The 25,847-nt window shown below is 35.3% G+C and overlaps 1 protein-coding gene and 1 long non-coding RNA gene across 4 annotated transcripts in view; one reads left to right on the forward strand and one right to left on the reverse strand.

Moving 5' to 3' along the window:
* PBX3 (PBX homeobox 3) overlaps positions 1-25,847 on the reverse strand; it is a 217,200-nt gene that overhangs the window by 61,440 nt on the left and 129,913 nt on the right. The gene's annotated exons all lie outside the window — the stretch shown is intronic.
* Positions 18,385-24,262, forward strand: LOC131812039 (uncharacterized). Its single transcript, XR_009346248.1, has 3 exons — positions 18,385-18,693; positions 19,309-19,517; positions 23,965-24,262. It is a non-coding gene; the product is annotated as an uncharacterized LOC131812039 (long non-coding RNA).

The raw sequence follows: 25,847 nt of genomic DNA on the forward strand, positions 1-25,847 counted from the left end.
ACCTACAGGTCTTTTGTGACTAGCTACTCTATGTGGTTACCAGCGATCTAATGATCTGATGTGCCAATGGTATCCTTTTAAATTTACCATGTGCCTGGGGTCTCCTTACTAGAAAATGCTAGAGGCCCACATTTGGGCTTCCATAAAAATCAATTAGTCCTCTTCTATTATGTGCATTTCCTGAACATTTTCCTCTCCTATTAAGTGCATTTGAGCATTTGTTTACACAAACTCTTACTGTAATCCTTCCCTTGCCCACAGCCCCACATTCTGTCCCCTTGCCTTCTCTCCCTGCAGAATGAGATCGCCATGGCACTTTCATTTCCTGTCTTGTCAGTTAAGATCACTGCCATGCTGTGAATGGGATAACACTGCACTGTGGCGCCTGCTCCTTCTAACACAGAGGGCATCGTGTGTGCTGCTCCACACAGCTGCTTCCTCCACTACTCTATTTTCTGGAAGACCGAATCTTCTGGACTTTGATAAGTTCCTCCTAGACCCAGGTCATAACACAAAATGTTTCTCCCTAAAAGCAAGTTTTTATTTCTTATGTAGGTGACTTTAACAGTGATTAATCTGATAATCCAAAACATAGTTAATACTTGCATATCCTTCTATTGTTTAGCCTAAAAATTCTCTATGTTCAAACTTCAACATGTATTAAAGTATACATGTACATGCCAAACAGCAAGCTGTATCTTTTATATTCTCTCTCACTAGATTTGTAAATAATCTTATAGGGCAGATGCCATCATCCTCATTTATAGATGAGAAAACCAGACTTCAAAAGGGGTAGGTGACTTGCTCAAGATCACATGGCTAATAAATATGAAAACAATGATTCAAAAACAGATCTGTCTTCCTTCAAGTCTGGGGTTCCACTATACCTCACACACCTAGAGAAATACTGGATTGTAAGGGTACTTTACAACTACAAAAAATGAGCTACACTACTGGAGAATGTACTACCTTACAAGAGAATATGGAGTCACAATGGCCTGGATTCAAATTCTGCCTATTACTTATTAGGTCCCTCTGGGGGCAAGTCTTCTAGGTCATTCTCCATAAATAGAGATACTAGCAACTCAAGAAATCATTATGGAGTTTAAATGGTATAAAACATGCAAAATTACCTAGAACAGTACGGAGCACATAATCATCACTTTAAATATAATACTGGCATTCACTTTAAGTCACAGAGACTGGAATCTGTTTTTATTAAAATACTACCTCTCCCAAAGTCAAAGAACTAGTTACAGAATTGTGATAATGAAACATTACCAAAACCCATGCCACGGTTATATATTAAAAACAAAAACAAAAACAAAAACAAAAAACACAGAAGTTTTGCTATCTTCAAATATAATATAAAACAACTCTGTTGTGTAATTAAAACTTTTATCTGAGTTCTGGTAGTGTACGCTACACAGTGAAATCTAACCGAAGTTGTTCTTTTCTTTTCTTTTTCCGATCTGGTACTTTTTATGTAACAGAATTTCTTTGTCATATTGTGTTGCTGTTATTTTGCAACATATTTTAATAGTGCGTGGCTTTATTGCTTTTTGTTTTCTCAATTTGTATGACCCAAGTATCTGTTTCCTGCTTTCTCTCTCTCGTGATACTTTTACTCTCATATTGCTTCTGGTAGCAGCAGGGCACTTTGATGCATGTTGATGATGAAACACTCATGATAGTTGCCCATTATTAGTGGTCTCTGGCCACAGGCTCCAAATAAACGTGGAAATCTAGAGAATGGCCATGTGTAGGGGACCACAGGAAAAGTAAACGGAGCCATTTATTGGTCCTGAAATAAAGATTCTCCTTCCTGTGAATTTATCATTATCAAGTTTAACTGGCCACACAGTATTTTGTTAAAATCAAATAAAATTACACCAACGTTATATATCTTCTCAATTACTATTTTGGAAATCCTTAAGCAAATATTCACAGATAAAATATATAGTATTTTCAAAAAACTATACATGTAATCCATACATAATGCAAAATTTTTGGTCAGAATTTGGGGAGAAAAAGGGTCCTTTTGGCATTCATAATTTTTCTCAAATGAAAATACTAGATCCCAGTTGAAATTTAAAATATCTATATGAGGTTGTGTATTTTAAGGTGATCAGTAAACGTCATTCAGATATTCCTCGTGGCAGTAAGAATCCTGCCCCTATCAGATAATTAATCTTGTGCTTATCTTTGTATTTACTTCCTTTGCTTTTGCTGCAGCCATCTTCTCTTTTCTCTAAAATGTTCAAAAGTGAATAAAAATAAAAAGTCAGTTGACTTCATTATGAATAGCAGATACCCACTTGTTCCCTGTTTCCCCTTATAGCAAGAAATGTCCACTTCATTGTTTCTGTAATGCCAAATTATCTTGATGCACAGGCCTGCTCAAAACAGCATGCTAGTAAATACTGCACCAGGGTCACTGGCATTCTCAGTACATTCCAATGTAACAGCACGGCATAAAGTTTTATCTGTATTATTATAAAGGACACAGGCTCAGTTTTATTGAAAAGGCTTTGTGAAGCATGGCATGATTATAGGAAACATGGACTTTACTAGAATTTCCATATGATTTTACCTTTAAGTGGGCTGGCTCTTTAATATAAATATAGCATCTAATTAATGACTGAAGACGGGCTCTATATTTTTACCTAATATTCATCTGTATGCATCTCTTTTGCAGAGTGTATATTTTGCTTTAACTACTGTAGATGTTTCAGTCAATGATGAACTTCGAAAAGGATATTTGTGCTTCTCATGGTCGGTCGTATCACATCCATCACTCTGTTCCATTAAAAACCATGTAAGTGTCTGAAAAGCACGACCACCCACATGGCACGCAAAGGACAATGGCAGAAAAGCTTGAAAGCATCTTCCAAGCAGCAAATCACACAAACAAGACCTCTTTGTTAATACGGCATCCATTTACTTACAAATAATCAAAATAGCATATTTTTAAATACAAATTACAAAAAGTGGCTGGCTTGACTAATAAAACACAACATTCTAGTGTAAGTTGACTAATAGTTTTTTTTCACAAACCATGTATGTATTTTCTAGTGACCTATTAAATAAAATCTTAACCAAAAAGAATCTGTCTATATCTGGACCTGTATCTGGACCTATATCTATAGATCATTGACTCTTTATGCAAATAACCTAGAACAAAAATATCCAAAGATGTTAAAAGAAAAAAAAGCTACCCATGACTTTCCAAAGCATATTCTAGATTTTGAAATCACAGAGATTTAATCCCCTTCTGGTAAGAAATTAAAGTGAGTCACATTCATTACAAAGACATATTAAAATCAAGGTAGATTGAAAAAAAACAGCAATTAAATATAGTATAACTCATTAGAACAATTAAAAATGTTTCCCCTCCAGAGATGAAAATAAAAGTGTTTTGTTTTTTTTTTTCCAATTTAGGGGTACTGAGGGCAGAAAGAGTGAGATAGGACATCTATACAAATGGACATATAAACAATTAATTAGTAAAGTCAATTTAAGGAGGATAAATATTAAGATCCTTTTGAAAGGTATCATAACATAATTACAATCCATTTTTTCCCATTTACTTCGAAGGCAATGTGTAAATGCACATTTCCCCCTATTGCCTACTTATGAAAAAAATGTGTATTATTCAGTGCACTTTTCTGAAAGGATATATATATGTATGCACTAATATAAATATGATTGTAGATTTATATTAACAGTATATAGATTTCAAAATTGCCTAAAGAAACCTGATTTTGAACTGGGTGTTTTAGGTGGTAAACCATGGAAATGTCAACTTTGATTTGAGCTAACAAAAAGGAATTTAGAGGATGGATAAGCTCCAGGACCTTTGAATTAAATGAAAGACCAGAACACTCCACAGAATGTCTGCAATAACAGTCTCTACAGAAAATTATGAGGAACTACATAAATCCACCCTCTTCCTCTTCACACAGGCTCATTAAAGCTGTACTGACTCTCTGGGCAGCTATAATTCTGCTGACTGATACCCTGGAATCACCCTGTCAATACCCAGTGGTGTGCTGCCTCTCCAACTATCTCTGCCCCTAATATTCCTCTCTTTGATGGGATTTGCTGACCTTTAATCTGATGCTAGTTTACTCTCATCACTGAAGTGTAAGTCGGAGAGCAATAAAACGGCAACCTCACTGATTCAAAAGGGAGAGCTAAAGCCTGCTAACTGTGAATCTAACCTTTCGTAATGGCTCGCTCTTAAAGGAGGAAGCATGAAGTGGAAGGCAGCTAAAACAAACAATGTGTAATGCTGAGCACAAGATTTATTAGAATCCCTTTTGCATGGGTGTTACGAGAGGACAGCAGGGCTGTAAACAAGAGATACACAAATATTTGCAAGGGAGACGAAAGTCCTGGTCAGAACACCCTTCCACGCCAACACTAATCTCAACAAGAACTGTGCCACAGGAAATCAAGCAAGGTTAGATGAACGAAAAAGCCTGCGATTACTCCAGGTGGATGTAAACAATACCGGTGTAATAAAATCATCATTAAAAATAAGATGTTTTTCTGTGATGAAGTACAAGACTCTAATGACTGAAAACCAAAAACTCACGTTCATAATGGGTCCCTGGGAATTCCAGGAGCTTGTGGAAATTAAATGCTTCCAAATAATTTTCAGTATAATTTTAAAGGTAGGATAATAAGACCTCACATTTATTGAGTACCTTCTAGGTGCCAAGCACTGCTGAAAGTGCTTTACCTGTATTAACTCATCTAATCATCCCAACAATTCAAAGAGGGAGGTACTATTATCATGCCCACTTTTATTATCATGAAACCAAGCCATAGCACAATGGTGAAAGCCCACACTTACGGTCACACAATTAGATGGTGAAAAGTGAGAATCTGAACCTGGACAGTCTACCTTCACAGCCTGAACTCTTGACCTCCTCTTATATGTATTATTACTATTATTATTTTTTAAAGGCACCTTATTTCTAAATAGAAACAAACATAGGATTAAATCTGAGAAACAAACTGAGGGTTTTGGACGGTAGGGGGGTGGGTGAACCTGGTTGTATATATTATTTTTTAAAAAGAATCTTAAAAACAGTGTAACTGCCTAAGAGGAACATTTGATACTCTTTTTATTTTTAGTATTTTTTAACAAGTTGGTTCTGGAGCAGTTGAAAAACATCCTCACCATAAGACCTTTTGTTCATTTGTGAATGCTCGTTCTTCATGGATGTTTTTGTTTTAACATGAAACAGTGATTTTGAAGAAATAAAATCAATACTATGTAAATAACACTGTATCATCAATTTTATCATATTTCTCCAAGTTAATCCCTTAAAGATTATCACTAGGTAAATTTTCCAAAAATGCTGTCAATTAGGAATACATGGGCAACTATTAATTCAAAAGTTGAAGTAATAAAGTTCAAATATTTAACATTTTCAAACTGTATTTATACAAAAACCAAATGTATTATTCCATATTCTCAAATAGCAGCCAATTCTGGCCTTTTTTAAATGATCTCATATTGGTGTCCAGTTTTTAGGACTGATCTCCAGAGATTTCAACTATCTGGCCAACAAGTTTGAAGAGCCACTGCGTGAATCACAAATATGTATGTAAAGATCGGTTTTAATATCAACTAGTGGTGCTAATCGAACAAAGCTACTTTTCACCTGCTTACACAAAGACTGAGTGTCTCCTATTATAAATTAATCTGGTAAACAAAAAAAGAAGGATCTTTCAGGTTGCAAAACACATGAATCTATATAAAATATACACTAAATGCCAGAGCGTAAACAAAGCGGAAGTTATTGCATAACAAATCTCTCCTAATCCTCTTGGGGAAAACAGAGTCTGACAGTATTAGGTTCTAACAGGTGCAGATAGCAGAAGAATTACTTATTCATTCTACCAGAAAGAAAAAGGATAATAAAAAGCATAATTTAATTTATAATTTATGTTTACAAGTGTTATTTTTAAGAGTTACAGTCTGCTTTGCAGATTACTTGGTCTGGTTCAAGTTGACATGTTGCATCATAGAACAAGCCTGAAGGGTCTTCACAACATGTACAGTAATTAACACGTCATTAACACATTAACTAATACACATTCAACATCATCAATGTTAATAGCATAATAATTAACTTGTTGTACATAGCACATAGCACCCCCTGGCACTTTTCAAAATAACTTTGGAAAAGCATACCTTCAAATATTTTAAAAGGTAGCAATTCATATTGAAATACTTTCATCAATAAACACCTTTATAGTTGTGCATGTGTGTTGTGTGTGTATTTTTTAAATGAGGCATATTTAGTGATACTACAAATTAAATTCTTATCTGATTTAAGCTGTACTGGCACAAAAATACAAAGAACAAAGACAAGCCTTACTCTCTGAAAGAACTAGTAATACATTAAAAATTTAATACTTGGCAGGTCAAATCTGGATACTCCCTGCAGAAGACAACCAATATTAATGAATCAGACTACAGAGTCATTGTCTGGGATCCCAAAGGAAACAATAATGCGAGTACAACAAATTCTTCTTAGAACAGAAAATCCTGCGAAACTACTCAATAGAATATTGCCAGTCAATGTCCTGATCATATATATGTTAAGCCTTATATAATTTTTTGAATCTGCATGTAAGCTGGATCCGTTTTAACTAAAAATTTACTCTGACTTTTTCAGTGTAGGTCTTTGCAGTAAACATCCTTTTATAAAATGTCTTCTCTGCCATTAACCTCTCTCCATACAAGAAATAATCATTTATTGTTTTAGATACAACTTGTTTTATTTCCACAATAGATCTAAAAGATACAAATAAAGCACCTTCTTCAAGAAACAGATGATTTGGGTTTCTCTAACAATGAAGGTGACAGAATTAAAAGAACAGCAAAGAAAAGGCAAAATTAGGTGTCATGCATGGTTTGAACAGGGATCCTACCACATCAGGTAGCTACTTTTCACAGCTGACCTGCAGAACATTGAGTAGTAAACTGATAACAAGAAAAGAGTGCAAAGGAGGAGATAAGCAAAATAAACACATTATAGGCAGTCTACCAGATGAACTCAAGTTAACCACTTCCTGATTATCTTTTTTTAAATACTTTTGAAACTGTTATTAGAAATAAGACTCTCTGGAAAACATAACTGGTTAGTTGACTCAGCTAACTACTGGGGCCCTGCTATGTGCCAGGCACGTATTCTCCTCCTTTATTTTATATTCTTTTCAGTTTTATCTTTCATGCATTCATGCTTTCATTCAACGAACCTCTACCAAATACCTATTACCTGCACAGCACTATTTTAAAACTTACATACAGTTGTTTAGCAGAAATTATTGATCACTAAGTAACTTCAGATTCCATTAAGAAAAAGCCATTTCAGAAATGCAATTTTAAAGTACAATTTCCCAGATTTTAAATCAATTAACATGCTATCTACTAAAGTTAGTTGTGCAAAATCATCTGTATTCATTTAGCTTTTCATATGTAGTCAAAAAGTTCAGATGCAGAGTAAATACCAGGTAAGGAAATCTATAAATGCCCTCTAAGTAAAAGCATTTATTTAAAAAAATGAAATTTATTACTATTCTCTTTATTTATATCACCTTTGAGCTCCTTGGCATTACTGGTGGTAGGAGGTAAATATCACATCAATTTGAGATCAGAAAACCAGTGAAAATACTGACTATGAAAAAAAAAGGGTGCTAAATTAAATTATGTTTTCTTCCAGCTTTAAAATTCCACAATTCTAGAATAATGACAAAAATCTAAAATAACATATATAAATATTAAAAATATATAAAGAAACAAAAAATATATAAACTTCTAAAAAGTATTTTAAGCGATCTTTTAGAACAGATTTAAGGACTCTCACCTGGCATCTACTAATAGTTCTCTTGTACTTGGTTGGAGAAAGAATAAATTATAATTTAATCCTTGAGCAACAAAGTATCTCCCTATTGAGTTACTGGCCTAGGGGAAGAATCTGAAAGCAAAATATCCCAATCTTAAGCCTCTAATTTCCCAGGTATTACATTTAAAAATGGTCAGTTACTAATAAAATACATTGCACATTCTGCACATTGCTTGGTGGATGTGTTTCTTTTTGAAAAGTATCAAGTCACATTTGGGGGATTAGTATCATGATATAAATAATATATACACTTGAGTGCACATAACTAGGATAAGACTCATTTGCTTTCACTACATCTCTATGTGGTTTGTTTGGGTTTAAAGCTACCTGCCTGTTGAGGCTACATTGTGGCTGAGCAGAAGCCGTCAGCAGTTTATCCTGGGGTCTTCTGCACCACATACAATTATGCTGGGGTCACCTGGGTTATATAGGAAGCCTGAAGTTTTAAACTGTCATTAGAATATTGCAGCCTGATTTTAACAATACAGCAGTGCTTCTAATGATCTTAAAGGTAATTCACTATTCAGACCCCAAGCAAAAGATGCAAATGTAGCACTGAAAGCTCCTTATTAAATACCCACAGGCTACATCTCTGTACAATAAGTGGTCCAGGTCTTTTTAGAACATACTAATTAGATGAACAGAGAATCAGATAAATGCAAAACCAGGTCATGCAGCAAAAATGGCAAGGTGTTAAGAAAAAAAAAAAAAAAAGAAGGTGGGGGAGGAATGAGAAAAACATACCAAATAACTTCATCATACCATTATTTAAAAATTATCTACAATAATGAGGCAAAATAAATAATGTCAGGTCACTATCTGACTCACCCAAATTAGGGTGGATATTACTATTAAAGTTAAGTTTTAAGTTTATTGTCAGGGATATGCTTAACTGATGATACAATACTATGAATAATACATTAAGCAAAAGCCCAATCTAAAATTAAATTTGCCTTGGGTTATCTCCCATTACTATAAACATTCAGAATTATTCTGGTTTATAAATGAAAGCTAATATCAAGAAAATGCTTTTGGGGGGCTTTATTCTGTAACAGTTGCATATGCAGAGTTGCCAAACCAACACCACCACAGTCTTGCAGAAGACAATGCCCTCAGGGCGCCTGAGTGGCTCAGTGGATTAAAACCCCTGCCTTCGGCTCAGGTCATGATCCCAGGGTCCTGGGATAGAGCCCTGCATCAGGCTCTCTGCTCGGTGAGGAGCCTACTTCCTCCTCTCTCTGCCTACTTGTGATCTCTGTCTGTCAAAAATAAATAAAATCTTTAAAAAAAAAAAAAAAAGACAATGTCCTCAATTCTCAGTCACTTCTAGACAAGCACTTACATAGAAAAATACTATATCTGTTATTTAAGATATATAAAAATTCAAATAATTTGTTTTCATATGAAGCATTTGGGCAAGTATCTTTTTATTTATTTATTTATTTTTTAAAAAATAGAGTCTCCCTGTTCTAATCCTAACTTGTAGGAGCTGCAAAGTCGAAAGTCTAGTACTAGGCAATGGCATGAGGCACTGGAATAGCCATAAGCTGACCAAAAAGCTGTAAGACACTATAATTAGGCTTTGAAGCTTTAGAATTTGTGTTCTGTTCTCCTCTCTTCATGTACCCTCTGACAATGACAACACACACATAATCCATCTAAAGAATGTGACATATGCAATAAGGGAAAAATAAACTAGGCAGATGATAAGGACTTTCATCGTAAGTTTTTTTTGGAAAACAATTTAGCTTCTTTAAAAGCTCTTATTTAAAGTGACATTACTTTCAACACCATAGAAGTTTCTTTTATTAAATAACTTATGGGAGAAAAATATCCCTTGATGTCAGACTGGGGCTCTGATCTGTTTTGTTTTGGTAACTTTAAGTTCTAAATTCAGCCATTTCTACCTTAGTACTTGTATATTCTTAAAAAGAATCTACAATAAAATTGGACTTATTTAAAAAATTGTACTCTTACTTTAAACATCTTTAACATTCAATATAAAATAACTGTAAAAAAGTAAAATAAAATAACTGTAATAAAAATAATCACAGATACCCAGAAGGAAGTATTAAATCAATTGACTACAACTTTAATTTATGAAACTTGAAGCACTAGATTAGAAGTCCAAGGATCTGGATCCTCATTTCATATCTGCTGTACTATTTGGTTATATGGCCTTGGGCAAATTGCCTCCTCTGAGTCTCATTCTCCTATCTATAAAATGAGAGGACTGAGTCAGATTGTCCATAGGTTCTCTTCCCTCGACAAGTTAAGAATTTACTTAGGACTCTGATACTATGATTATATATTATAGTTAGTGACCCAATGATTCTGAAATGGGTCCTAAAATTCAAAAGGCCCTTAAATTAATTTTGTTTACTCTGTAAAGAAAATGTGGATTTATATTACACTAAATTCTCTTTAAGTTGCATCACATTTTAAAGGAGATTATGAAAGTTTCTGGGAGAAAATTTTATTTTTCTCTCAGAATCAGGTTGTGCTAGGAAATGGGGGTAGAGTTAAGGAATGGTGGTCAGACAGTGTCCTTACTAGTAAGAACAGTAGCTACCAACTCATAAATTTTATTCTAAGTATGGAAAACACTGCCTCAGGACTTCAAATCTTTTTAGATAAGAGGCCAGGTCCACAGAACTATAGTGTAAGAAGAAACCTCATTATCTATTCCATCACACAATTGACTCAAGGCTCAAGTTACAATTCTTATGTAGAGGCCCTATATTTAGAAGGCCATACTTGTTAAAAAAAAAATGATGTATTTTGTACTGTACTGGATAGTTCTCCATAAAATGAATGCCATCTGTGGGGCACCAAGATGGCTCAGTCAGTTGAGTTTCTGACTCTTGATTTCAGCTGGGGTCATGATCTCAGGCTGGTACGATCAAGCGCTGCAGTGGGCTCTGCACTCAGTGCAGGAGTCTCCTTTGGATTCTCTGTCCCTCTCCCTCTGCCTTTCCCTGCTATGCACATGCGTGCTCTCTCTGAATGAATGAATGAATAAAATCTTTTAAAGATTTTTGCCATCTGGAAGTGAATGACAATTGAGATGTCACATTAATATTTTCATTATTGTAAGAATGACTAAATGAAGTAAGTACCTTTTAAATTTAATTTAAAGCACCCATTACTTAATTAGGTAAATATATGTCCACGCAGTTTAAGACCTTTACAGGATGCTATGCACATGATAATTCTGCCCAAGTCTAATACAGAGTAAACATGCACTTGTGTGGAAAGCTCCCATAAACTTTGATGCCGTTTCTTACTTAAATCCAGTACTTTTGAATCAGATAACCTCAAATAGCAGTTTTCCCTGCATAAACTAGAAGTATAATAAATTTCAGTATGTGGCTTTTTAGACATTGAATATATTTTGCTGGTATATATGACATTTCAGAATGGCTTATGCCTCTAACTAATTTGTTGAAGATCAAATATTTTAAGCCAAAATTTTAAGTAACATTTGCCAGAAAGTAGTTAATAGTGATGATTTTGAGAATCCAGAAAAGGCCTCCTCAATTCATATTTAGATCATTTACCATTCCAAAATATATTCTATTTTTTCTGGTATTCTCCATAAAGTCTCGAGTTTGATTGGATGGTATAACAAGCAAAATATCTTAGGAATGTTTTTTGCCCTCAAGAAGCTACTCTAAATGAATTAGTCTTCCACAAATTAATGAATTCATATTTTAAGATGCATTTGCAAAATGTTCTATCATTCCTATGCTAATTTGCAAACTAGTTAAGAAATGTTAGCCTACTAGGGGGGAAAAAAAAATCTAATGGGGAGTGAATGTCATGTTTGCACAGGAAAAAAAGGACATGTGAATATAAAGCTCATATGTACTGGTTTTTGACAAGACACTGCATTCAAGTTATTTTATTATGCATATTATTCCAAATATTCGATAGCATTTAGATATACATCTAACTATTGAAACATTTTAAACAATGATTACATTTTAAAAATCACATTAAATTACATGTAATTTCTTGAAATCAATTATAGATGAACAGGAAAGGAAACAGTTAATACACTAATTACAATAATTAAGACTTGCCAATTTAATTATAGCTGGGGATATGAATGCTCTAACATTTGTTAGAGTGTAAAAAACAAACCTTTAATGCAGAGACTTTGTTCACAAACATCTAATGGAGACCTCCTCTACCTCACTCTGTGCTTCTCTGCTGACACAACAGCTATGGGTTCAGATTGAAGAACTTGTCAGCAATCAGGCAGGAGGAGGCTAATTAGCTTGCAGGTTAATGAGTGTGATGGCTCTTGACAGCATTTTGTTACAGCCTCTTCTGTATTTAAACAATAAATGATTACTTATATACAGTGGAGACATTCCAACCGTTAATAGCCAAGCCCACATTTGGTTTTACAAGAAGGAAATCAGTTCTTTTGTTTGTTAGTCAAAAATATAAAATTTGTATTAGTTATATGTCTATCACATTCTCACAATATAGAACGGAAATGGGCATTTTTAAAGAGGCAGGGCATGTACTTTATATAGAGGTATGCTTTTTGAGTGCAAAATTTCAATTGAAAAGTGCCCGGTGGGTGACATAACTGGGCTGGCTAAACAATAGTTTAAATATAGCAGTTTTTTAGTAATGTATTAACTTCCCTAAAAAAAAAAAAAAAAAAAAAAAGAAGAAGGCAAGGAAGATTTCGGTCTTAATTTTTTACTCTGGGTTCCTCTTTCTGTGAAATAAGTATACAAGGCACACACAGAGGAATCTCTCCGCTTACCTTGTCAGTTACTAGGGATTTGAAAACAGGTGGTGAATTAAGGAAATAGCTCTATTGAGAGATTAACCCATTTCATCAGCCAGTGGAGAAGGAAATAAGAACATTTTTACAGCATCCCTATAATCCATATATTTAGTAGTAACAGAAATGCCTTAATAAAAGCACTAAGAAAAGAAATAAGTGAGTACTTTGTAGCTTTTTGATTTACTTTGTAAAGTAGCAAGTATTAAAATCTAAGTAGTCTGATTTTTATTTACATGAGAGGAAAATGATATGTGTCCAGGAAAACCTTATCTGAGAATTAAACTGAACTTTAGCTGCATAATATCAAGGGAAGGTTATTTCAATTTAATATTCAGTGTTCCCCAGAAATTTGAGCACAGGCGTGGAAGAAACACCTGCTGAGATTCACACTGCTTTCTAAATTATTTTGCATGCATGAAAATATTATTTGTGTACCTTTCTCACTACTGTATGATGAACATTTGAATAAAAATAGAAAAGTAATAAAATTTTCAAATCTGTACCTTCCTAATGCTCTTTTTTACGCTTAAGAATAAAAAGTATTATATCCATCACAATTATGGTAGCTAATAAATAACTGTACATCAAAAAGCTGTAGTAGACCTGGGCAGATTTAGTGGACAAAAAAAGAAACTAGTGTAAAAACTGAAACAGTTTGTTGCAGCGTTAAAAGCTCCAGGTATAGCTAGTGCGTATAAATTCCAAAGACCAAAAGAAATAATGCAAATTCAAATTCTGTGGTTTGTCACTTTCCTTTAATTATTTTGAATAATAAATCCTTAGGGTCAAAACACAAGTACTTTTAAAATTTTAAATCCATTGTACGCTACTTACACACCTGAATTCTCTACATTGTAAACAGTATATGAATGTAAGTTTCTATCACGTGTTCAGTCTTAACTAACAAACATCTATTATCAGCTTTACAGGTGTATCTTACCACATATCCATGCAGCCTACTGCACATTACACATTTTATACTTTATGTCCCTAAGCTGGTTAATATAGATCCTTAAGCCCGAAAGGTCATAATGTCATACCAAATTTAGGCGGGTATGTAAACAACTTTTCCTAAGTTCAAACCCAATTAATATTTAGAGAATCAAAATATTCCTCTGAATTATATGATTAATTTCAATCCCAGTGACTTTCAGGGGGAAACTGACACCTAGCCAAAATCACAACCCATTCTGCCTGTTTAAATGAGAATATTCCTCAGTCTGAAAAATTATTTATAGAGATTTTTTACTACCCTTGTATACTGCAATGTTATTTCCTTTCCCACACACTAGCAAAGTCCATTTTCACAACTGCTATAAAGCGGCATGTTCACAGCTAGTAAAACAACTCAATAAATAGCCTCACGAAGCTATAGCTGTCTCATATCCTTTCCTCAATAAAAACAGAGGTGAACTGCTTATTTTCAGCAGCACACTATAAGAAGACAGAAGCATTATGACTGCTCATACATTCTGACTATCATTTGCCACAAGCTATATCTGTCAGCATTAAATAAAGCTGCATTATAAATGTAAACAAAACACCCACATCTACAAAATGAGCTGTCCGCCATGGCTGTAGGCATGAATTGAACCCGCTTATTGACTCAGGTTGCTCTTTTTATTTATTCTTCTACAAAGACATGCATTTACTTTACCCTACAAGCATACTAGGTTTCAGAAAGGCAACTAGTCTTGTGCTACAGCAAAAAAGGCACATGTTGACAAATGCATATCTTAATAGGAATAGCACGATGTAGGTAAACATTGACCAATTGTTAAAAAATTGATCTATTTAAAATGGTTATTCTAATCAAAACACTAAATCATAAATACTATGTGAACCTAGTCTTCTAAATATATATTTATGAACTCTAAGAGGTAATTCAATATCAAAAACAACAGAACTTTAATTTCAAGTATCTAATGATGACCAAGGAAAAGGAGTTGAATGATGCCCTAACAACTGTCCCATCCTCCACACCTTGGGTACTCACTGATAAAGTCGGGAGCTAAATACTCAGGCAATTCTGTTAGGCAGGGGATAAAATTAACTCAAGCGACCAGCAAAAAAAATTGTTTCTGAGAAAATGAATGTATCATTTGCAAAAAGCCTTTTTTGTACTTTTTCCAGATGTTTTCTGCTTAGGGCAACTTATGCAGCCACTGTGATACAAGAATCAAAGGGAAACAAGAGGGTAACAAAGAAAACTTTGTAAGCTTAAAAACATTTTGTCAGTTTTGTTTTTTAAAATTTGGGGGGAGTTAATAAGTAATTCTGAACTCCCTACAATAAGTTTACATTCTTACTGAAGATGTTTCAAAGAAGTGAGGGGGAGGCCTTTTCTCTCCATGACTGTTCCCTGATAGGACATCATGCTAGGGAAGTGGGCATCTGAATTACAGACACACTGGAATCCTGGGAGTGAATACAGCTAGAACAGGTAATATTTCAACAGGTGTGTTGCATGTCAAGATTTTAGTCTCTGATCAGGCTTATTTTTAAAAGAACCATCATCATGCCAAATCATGACAAATGAAGGTATGTTTTGAAGATATTCATTACAGACAGAGCCAGAGTATACATATAAACCAACAATACACATACATTACAGTAAAAATGAAATACGGCTTTCTTTCAAACAACCACCGGAGCTCTTCTGTGTACTTGATCAAATAATTTCTCAATTAGTTTTCTCCACTAGACTGACTGATGGTTTGGCCTCACGTAGACAGGGCTACAGCACTAGATTAAAAATAAACCTAAGCAGCCAGAGACTTGACAGATTTTGAGATGACAGAGATCCAAACATATGCAGAGACAAAGTACTCTAAAGAGGTTAGTCTTTGTCACCTGTTGAACAAGCCAAGAGTCACTGAGGTCTAAGAGTCTGGACCTTTGTCCCTAAGTATAAAACAGCCCATAGATTAAAGTCTAGATTTTAAAAGCAGGAAGTAAAACGCAGTGGTTAAAATATTAACATGAACTGTCACAGTTTATTCCTATGTAGGACATCATCCACTACAAAAGGGAAAGCATAAATGTTCCTTTGCTTCTCACTATTCTATAGATGGATATTAATTATTACTGCCTCTCCTTTCTAAGATAAGCTTGTTAACAAGAACTACAGGATTGCTTACAGCTGCTATCCATATTGGGTAGGTTGCATCATTGTTTATGATGTTTACAGAAAAAAGGGAAATCAGTACAAAGAAATAGTATGGAGTAATTAATGTATTGTAGTGTAGTAATTTCCACTTTCCACCTCCATTTAAATAAAATAAAGCTCAGTAATGCCAGCGTAAATCAGGGGGAGCCACAGGGGAGCACAGCAAGGCAAAGACATTAAAGCCAAACCAAAGCCCTTCTTCACCCAAGCTACTATTATTATTACTTGTGCAAAGCAAATATTCAGCCTCCAACCTTAAATCATTTCAATTCCTATTTCCAAGTATAATTTAATCTTTTTCGGCGACACTTGATGCTTACTTCATCACAGCATAATGACAGATTAAAAAGTTGTTGAATTAAATATTAAAGAGGACTTCAGGCAGTTCTGCATTTTTAAGGAATAACACAGATTGGGGATGAAATGAGAAGCCCAAATGCATATTTTATGCCAAAAGGAAAGAATACATATATTTTTCCTTCAGGCCACCTACTTTGTAATAAAACACAGGACAGGTTTTTATTTAGTGGATAAAAATGTGAAATCGTATTATAAGCTTCATATCATTATAATGTGGCACCATACAATGATGTCAAAGCTAATGATACCAAGTAAGGATATGATTTTTTGAGTCAATATCTTATTTAAATATTTTTAAAATAAGTATATTCACAATTTATCACTTTTGCAATCTGATTTTAAAAATTAACTTATTTGTGGAAATTTATCTCAGAGACAAAAATCTCACAGATGATAGCATCAAGAACAAACGCTGTGTAACTGATTTTATGATATAAACTGTTCTGAGTGGGTGAAAAAAAGAAGTTGACCATACTGGTAAATATAGTTCCAATTAAAATGCTGATTAGATTGCTAGCCCTAATTCTGGAAGTTCCCATTAGATTCAGGTAAAATTAAGGATGAAATGTACATAATAGTAGTACCTTAACTCTTTGGTGGAATGGAAACTGAGTCAGAAAACAAAATGTTAGATATCTATACATAGAATATATACAGTTAATAATACAAAAATATACATAATTAAAATTCCAAGGGCCCACGGATCACTAAGTTTGGTATATGTTTTCAATTTTCTTTTTAAAGAAGAGATTTTTTTTCCTCCCTGAGGCTTAGAAGAAAACAAACTTTAAAATTCTTGTTTTCATTGTGATTTCAAGCAATTTGATAGGAGAAAAAAGAACTCCATGAACATTTTATTCTATTTGTGTAATTTCAAACTGCAACATTTTGTACATGCATACATTTATACAAAATGGTTTTAAGTATCTAAGTACTTTCTTTTTTGCTTTTTCATTTCACTTATTTGTTACCAATATGGTCTTTTTGATTGAACCATATGCAACTGTAAAAATGGTCAGATATTATCAGCAATTTCATATGATGCAACATTCATTCTAGCACATTATGTTTTTATACATTTGCATTTGGGAAGAGAAAAAGTCATCCACAACAGTATGTTTTAAGCAATTAGAAGGGACTTTAAAAATATGTACTTTACCCATGGATCAACATTTTCCTTATAGGCCAAAAAAGCTAATGACATTTGTTTTTGAAAATAGTTCATTTTTGGAAAGAGTGCATAGTACAAATGTCAGATGAAAGTATTAACGTTTATTACATAACACTTTTTATCTACTTATTGAAAGAAACACAGAAAATGATAAAGGTACTGCACTGATTTCTTCAAAAATTACTATTTTGGCTGGGATAGAGCTAAATGTCATCATAGCTAGCAACTACATGTGGCCTTGAAAAGATGGCCTAATTCCTTTTGGAAAAATTTTCAGTGTGGTTGCTCCTGGCTGAATGTGACATAATTTACTCATGAAATGCAGCACACACAATCCTTTAAAAAAAAGTACAAAACATGAGCATGGAACTATTTTTGTAAATCTAAAAAAGGGCAAGGCTTTTCAAATTCTCCTTTTATATTAATCTTTTCAAATTTCAGTGTTCTGCTCTCCCACTGCCAAGGATATGTGGCTAGTCATTCCTTGCAAGCATACAATTCTAAGTCACACAATTCGATGGATAAACTACACTGCAGAAATACTGCACAATAATCTTAACTGATACTCCTTAAAAGTGCTAAAAGAAAGAAAAAGCACATTCATCCTCCCTACTATCCCCAATACTTTTTGACTAAAGTTAACTCCCTGGGAAAAGGGGTGGGGTGGGGATATAGTGGTTAAAAAAAAAAAAAAAAAAAAAAAGAGGGTGTTTCTATGGCTTCCATATTTAAATCCTGGAAAGAGCAATAATCTTCATTTCCTGGAATGTTTTCCATACAGCAATAATGAGGTAATAATCTCCCATCACCTAGGACATAGTAGGTACTCAACAAATGTTTGTTCAATTAAATTCCCTGTGAAATTCCCTATGGAATTCAGTCTCCCATTGAAAAAAAGAGCCATTAAGTTAGGAAGCTTCAGAGCCAATTACAGTGGGAAACCTTCAGGAAGATGTTTCATATTTACGGTGAGGAGTTAGAGAGTTGTTTTGGTTTTGGTTTGGTTTGGTTTTTTCCTTAGCCACCATTATCCCAGGATGTCCTTGTTTGGCAGCTGGTTTGGAATTTCTTCCAGTCAGTGGAAGATGTTCACAGGGTGATGATGCCGTCCTCCTGTGAGATACCCGGGTCGGCAGCAACCCAGGTATCCGAAATCGGGGAAACCCAGCCTCTCTGGTCGCCAGGCCTCCAGTCAAGTTTCGGGTTTGGATCTGAAGGGCTAACTCTCCGGCTCGGGAGCAGGTCTGAATCGCAGGTGAGGGTGACCCCAGGGCGCGAGGCCGGCTGCGGGCGTCCGGGCAGGAAGCGCAGGCCTTCTCGGCCGCAGCCCGCCGGGCCCGCCACCCCCGCGGGGCGCAGCCCTGGCTGCCGCGGGCGCGGGGAGCGGGGACGGCTGGGAGCGCCGCGCCGCTCCCGCCCGCGGCCCGCGGGGCAAGCCCATTGTTCTCTGCGGCGCCGAGCGGCGGCCCGCCAGCCCCGCGGCCCGCGGCAATCCCGGCTCCCCCTCCCGCGGCCGCGCGCGCGGAGGCCCCGGGGCCCGTCGGCTCCCGCCGTAGCGCGCCCCCGCCCCTCGGGCTGACAGCGAATTCTCACCGCCCTGACTGCATAATTAATGTAAATGGAGCAGCCTCCGTGTCAGCGCGGGCTCTTTGGGTTTACTTTTGTGCGACACTTACACAGGAATATTAACTAGAGAAAGCAGCATCACAACAGGGGTGGAAAATCAGCCTGTCAGGGACTCATTCCAAATGCCAAGGAAAGCTGAGCGGCTTCAGATTGTTTCATCAAGGTGATTGAGAACAAAAACTACTAAGGAAAGAAAATTCGGGCTTAAACTGAGCTCCCACACATCCATTATTTATCTTTCTAGAATCTTTAGAAACGAGATTCCTAACACATCTTTATGCAAAACTCGGAACTTGAGGGAAAGAGTGAGGCTGCTGCGTGCGTGCACAGCCCAGAGAGCCTGGGCTCGGCCGGTGCGTGTGCAACGCTCACGACTCCACGCGCGTGCAGAAGCCCTTCAACAGCCCACAGCCAGGGAGGCAGAGGCCAAGAGCAAGAGACGCTTCTCCACGGGTCAGTGAGTTACTCCCGAGAAGCCACGGGTAATCGTGGGCGACCCCACACTTAACTGAAATGAAGGCCGACGTCCCCGGGGATGCCCAACTCTTCAATAAGGCGCCCAATTTATATTACTGCTATTCAGCCTCCAATCAAACTATGTTAAGGACATTTTATTGTAGTTTGTGGTCACTGACTTTTTCTTTTCATAAGCTGATGTGGGAGAAAAATACTTACAAGTCAAAATAAAGAGTAAACTTGCAAAAGCACATTTTACACCAGAAAATATTTATCTTTAAAATAATTTTTACTTAATACTGATAATCATCCAGAATACTCCATGTTGGATGCCTTCTCTTTTTCAAAGAAGCAGAAAATGTGACTTCCCAAGCCTTCTGGTGTCTGACCCTAAATTAGCGCAAAATCTTGCTACATCTTTTCAGTATACTGGCCTACTACAAACATTATTTTAAAAAATTAAGAACTTACATCTCAAATGTACACATTTAGTTACTTAAATTCAGTTAGACCCAACAAAGCCAGGCATTACAAATTTGGGAGCAAATGATCAGTTGCTCTAAGTGTTTTTATAAGGGTTTAGTAATCAAACCCCAAACTTCCCTAATATTTAGTTTTTATACTATTTAGGAGACGGTGAAATACATTAGAACACAGACACCCCCCACCCCCAAAATCCTTCAACAAGAAAGACAGACTCTTACACATTTCAGCTCACAGGTGTGTTAGGTGTTGATAAGGTACAACAAGAACAACGAAATCAGAATTATAAATCTTACACCTCCCAGTGCTTGTTTTTGTAAGGCTTGTGTGCCATCTCTCCTCCCACACAACACAGTGACTTAATCCTGAATGTACTCACGGAATTCCTCCACACAAAGGGGTCAGTTGTAGGCCACAGAATCACCTTATACGCATTTGGCTGTTAAATGATTGAGAGCTAAGTCCACACGCATGTCTTTACTGGCTTAATTAAGGATATGTACAATAACTGAAAATAATACCTTTATCCATGCAATACACTACAAACAGAAGACATCAAAATGGACATGCCGATCAAAAGGTTTACTTTAGACAGGAAGCAGACCATTGGACCACTCTTACAAATTAAGAGTATTATATTCAAGTCATTTTTAATCTCCTAAAAATGAATAACCCTTCTCTGCACATTAAGTCATTTTTCTCCACAGAAGTAACATTTCTTTTATGTCTAAATGCATAGATTCCTTCATTATGCTTCAGCTCTTATTCTAGAGGTGGTAGATAGAGGTCTGTTGCTCTCAATTCTAAGTCAATGTTCTCACCAAGTTTGGATTCTTCTCTCTTTATATGCCATATTTAAGTAAAAGCTCCTGCATTTAAAAAATGAGAATTCACAAACTTTGATGCACAGTAATCTTATCTCCCAAATCTCATTTTTATTGCACGAAAATTCTTCTTGGCATTCTGTAGTTAAGAACTTCTATATTAAAATATGCTGTTTTATGACCAGTCACTATGCACCGTAAACAGAAGATAAATTCACCCTTATTTTCTAAAAATAACTAAATTCACTTTCTAATTCTGGAACTTTTTACTTTTAAGAACTTAAAATATGTATTAGAATATCAATCTTGGTGTTTTTAAAAGGACACCAAATTCAGGATTAGTACAAGGAAGTATAAACACAAAAGTCCCTTGAGATACTGGTGTGAAACCTGCAGCTCATTGATTTTGTTCTTGATAATATGCTATTAAGTTGGCGAACATGCTGACCTTGTGTGCAAAGGCAGAATTGTGCATATGCAACAGAAAGTTAAAAAACAGCTTCAAAATGACTGTTTAAAACTGTTGGCTACAAAACCTTAAAATACAGACATTCCATAGTTTATTTAAAATTGGCAACCACAATTTAACAAGCTATTCTAACAAATGATTAGCATAGCGTGTGCTTTTCTTTAGCCATCAATTATGACACAGGGTAATGCAGGGCACAACTTAAGTGTCAAATTACAATATGCTATACAAAACCACTTTGCAACACAGCTTTCTGTTTGCTTAGCAATTACTACAGAGCACACTGCTTTTCATGAAAGGAATTGGTCAGAACTGTTTATAAGAATTACCACAAATGTTTATATACTTATATTAAAAAGAATTAGTTGACAATTTCATAAAATTTCTCCTTAACCTTTAATAAAATGTCTAGGTTATCTTATGATGCTTTAAAACTCTGCATTCAACAAAAATGGTCATTTTCTTTCCAAAATAAGATTCATCTGTGGTATGTGACAAAAGTAGAACAATCCTTTTTAAGACCTAAGTATGAAAAGTCTTTTCACTAATTTGTTCACTAAGAAAACTTAAAACTTTTATTATTTGAATGGCTAGCATAGTAAAAATCTAAATTAGTGAAATATGTAATCATTCTGAAGACAGAGCAACAGATTGTTTTATAATTCTCAGTAAGATAAACACGGATTTAAATGCAAAATAAATTAGTAGAATTTCAGATGTGATTCAGGTTGTAATTTTCACATGGCAATCACTGTTTCAAATCCTGGATCTATCTGTAGTGAAAATGAATAAAGGTTATCTGTCTTAATTGTGGGACCATCCATTAATTCATAAAACTCTTATGTGAATAAATACTTAATGAGAAAAGGGAAAAAATACACAAAACAGTTTTTATGCTGTTTTTTCCATTCTGCTGCTGTCCTTTCTCCTGCATTTGCCTAAAGGCTCTCAGTAAATTACACTCCCAGTAAATGACTGTAATTTACCCGTTGAATTCCCTTGTTCAGGAAAAGCACAAAAACACATTCCAGCATTTCCACAGCTCAAATTTACCATTCGGGATGTCAAGAACAATCCATGGGCAGTAATTTGAAACTGTTTGAACCTTCAAATGAGGGAAATTAGAAATGTTTTGAGAGCTAAGATTTTCAGTGAGGAGATAAAAACCTGATAAAAATCTCTAACTGTTCTGGTTCCTTTCTTCCCCCTCCCATATCAGAGGCAAAGGCCTACACAAACTATTCCACAGTGGGTTTTGAGACGGTGTTATAGAACATAGTATTAATATTAGAAGTCAAATTTATATTTACCAGGTTAATTTTTAATAATACACACTACATTAATGTCACCCTTAATGTTAAAAATACAGATCCTGCTACGCACTTTTCTATCACAGCTATCTCCCTGTGCACTCTCCACCTGACTATCACTCAAAATAACTTCGTCTAGTACAACTTACAAGAGCAAAGTTATAAAGACTCAGGGCCCCAAGGATACCCAGCAGTTACTGTTAAAATTATTTGTATAAATAAGAACAAAGACTTTCTATTTGTTTAGTTATGTTTCAATACAAAGAAATCCCATGCACAAAGAAACATAAACATTTACATGGACCAAACTTGAATTATATCACTTAATATTTTAATATAAAAAACAGGCCAACATATAGAATAAACCAGCTTAATTTCCAGTGGAAACAACTTACTGCTATAAGACACACACACACACACCCTAGAGTTAAGAACATTCAATAACCAAAACAGCCTATTTCACTCTGTCTAAAGGCAGGTTTTCATATGGCAAAATGGTTATAAATCCTCATTATCCTAAATAAAATTACAGCACTTTAAACATTTCCAGGGAGAACATTCTCTCTTCTAAACAACTACCTTAGCGAGTAATAGGAAGCAATATGGTTGCACTTGTGTCACAGTTGGAAGCCTTTTTAAACTGTCGCCCTGCTAGCAAACCGATTCTACATATTAAAATGAATGTGTTGCTTATTTCAAGGGGAAAAATCATTTATAAAATCAAGACCATTATTAGGATATTGTGACTCACTTCCTCTTTAAAGTGAAGCAGAAGTACAGAAGGCAATAATCTAGAAATGTTCACATAACTTCACTCTCCATCAGTGGTCTTAGAGGAAAAGGTATTCTTGAAAGATGAGGCTTTGTATATTTAACATTTAATAATCAAAACAGCCTACTTCACCAAGTATTTCTGATCACAAATCGGATTGGGAAGAAACAAACAAACAAACAAACAAAAAAACGCTAAATTTCCTTTTTAGTGTGAAAGGTGAGCCTTTATAAATGTCTCCAATTAAATTAGATAGACTGTTAAAAAAAATACTATGTATGTATTTTTATCTACTTTAGACTATCTGGCAAGGGCAACCCTTTCCCAATAGTTTTGTTGGTACTGAGGAGTACTCTAGCTATTATAATAGCTATAATGACTGTAACAGATTAATAGTTTGGATAAGTTTAAAACCAGACCGGACCTAATATGAGGGCCCAACTTCCAGTTGTGCCCTTAAGTTCAAAGAGAAAAATAATGATAAACATTACTACTCACTGGGCACATAAAGATGCTATTATCATGTCTCAGTTTGCATTCAATAGTGAAAAATATATTGGAACTTTTCTATATGCTTTTTATCTAGGTATACAATGGCCCTGTGATTTTGAATTCCACAAAGATGATGAAGAAGATCTGTGTTCCCAAATGGGGAACTGTGAACATCTCTCACCAGTGATTTGTAGGCCAGTGCTGCTCTCTATCGAATGACTGCTTTGTTTATTTCTAAAACACACCTTGTAGATTCGTAAGCATTAAGTTTGTTAGCATTTAATGTGAATGATTTCATTTTTATAATTTCAGGTATTTTTACATTTGGAGTATGTGTTCAGTTCAATATAATACTTCCAACATACTGTGTACCACCGTGCGTAACTGGGAAAAGCAACTAGTAATAAAGTAATTAACTTCTCAACTAAGATACGGTATGTTCTGCTGTTGTTCTTGATTGAAATTTTCTCAGTTAATTTCTAGACAATTACATTATCTATTTCATAATTGCAAACCTGGATGAATTGTTTCTAAAAGTTGCATCATGTTTCATGCCAACAGAACCTATGAATACATAAAAGCTCCTAGTTCTAATGTCACTGTTATCAAGCCAAAAACAATTACAGTCATTTGAGTTATAGCAACCAATAAACTTAGATAATCACCATATGCAACACAACATTTTGGCACTTGAACTTAAAACTCTTGTAGACAACTATAGATTGCTTCTAATGCAGAGCACTCTTGTCCTACCCAAGGCTGCCAATAGAAATGCCAAAGCTGCTGAATACTGCGCATCCTAGTAATGCTGTCAGTAAATGGCACATTCACACAGCCCCCAATCCTCTCTTCCCAGGCATGGTCTTCTCCAGCTGCAGCTTAATTTCCTGTGACTTGCCTAATTACTGTAATTAAGGATTAATTGCCATTAATTATTCACACATAAGCTCATCGCAAATCATGGGGTAAATGTCTTATGAAAGCTGCCATACAAGCCATGTATAAACACACTGGGATGCTTCAGGCAGGCGAATCTATCACTCAGCCCTCAAGCAAATCTCTGTGCTTCTCTTACAAAAACAGCTATAACTCTCAGAAACTCGACAGTCCTTTCAGGTAAGCATTAGGTTACAAAGCATGTTTTCCTGTGGAAGCCACAACGGTTTTATTAGTACTATAAATGCTGTTTTATCTTTCCAACTGCTATTTTTATGTTTCCATTTTTATTCTACAGTGCTCAGTTTAGGACAACCACTTGCTTCAAGGAGGAATGTTTGCAGTTGTTACTTTCCCCCATCACAGTTTGAAATAGTTCCATGTGGTTTACAACATATGACCATGCAACTGGGATCAGCATGATTTAAAAAAAAAAAAAAAAAAAAAAGTCAATGTATTGGTTACACAAGTAGGGTGGAAAACATCTGATTTCCAAAGTCATAATTTCTCTCATTGGTGTAAAAAAGCGATATAGAACACATATTTGTTACTGCCAGGGTGTTCCTTATAAGGCAGGTTACCAGCTCAGCCACAAAAGTACCACTGAGAGTAATGACTAAAAATGGCAAGCAAACAAAATAGCCTCATATGGATTACGTTTGTATTAGTTGAGTTCCCTGTTTTGATGACAGCATCTGGTATTTTCACAATTACAAAATACAGACATCATTTCTTTGCAAAGCTAGAAAAGAAACTGCTTCCTCAAAGTATTTCTAATAAGCCCTGAGTCAATGAGAGAACTTCCAAATCTCAGTCTGGGAATTACACTGCTAATGCTTTTTTCCAGTTATCTAGGGTTTACCATGTTCGAATGGTTTAAAAACAGAAGAATTCATTTTAACAACAGAATAAACTATTGTATATGCTAAAAGACTTAAACTACATCAACACTATGTATTACCACTGCCCTAGGAAACTTAAGTCTAAGTAGGCAGGATGTTCTAATTGTTATGTTAGTTCCTTCTGCAGCAAATTAATGCA

Source organism: Mustela lutreola, chromosome 12, assembly GCF_030435805.1.
Source record: "Mustela lutreola isolate mMusLut2 chromosome 12, mMusLut2.pri, whole genome shotgun sequence".
Taxonomy (NCBI): domain Eukaryota; kingdom Metazoa; phylum Chordata; class Mammalia; order Carnivora; family Mustelidae; genus Mustela; species Mustela lutreola.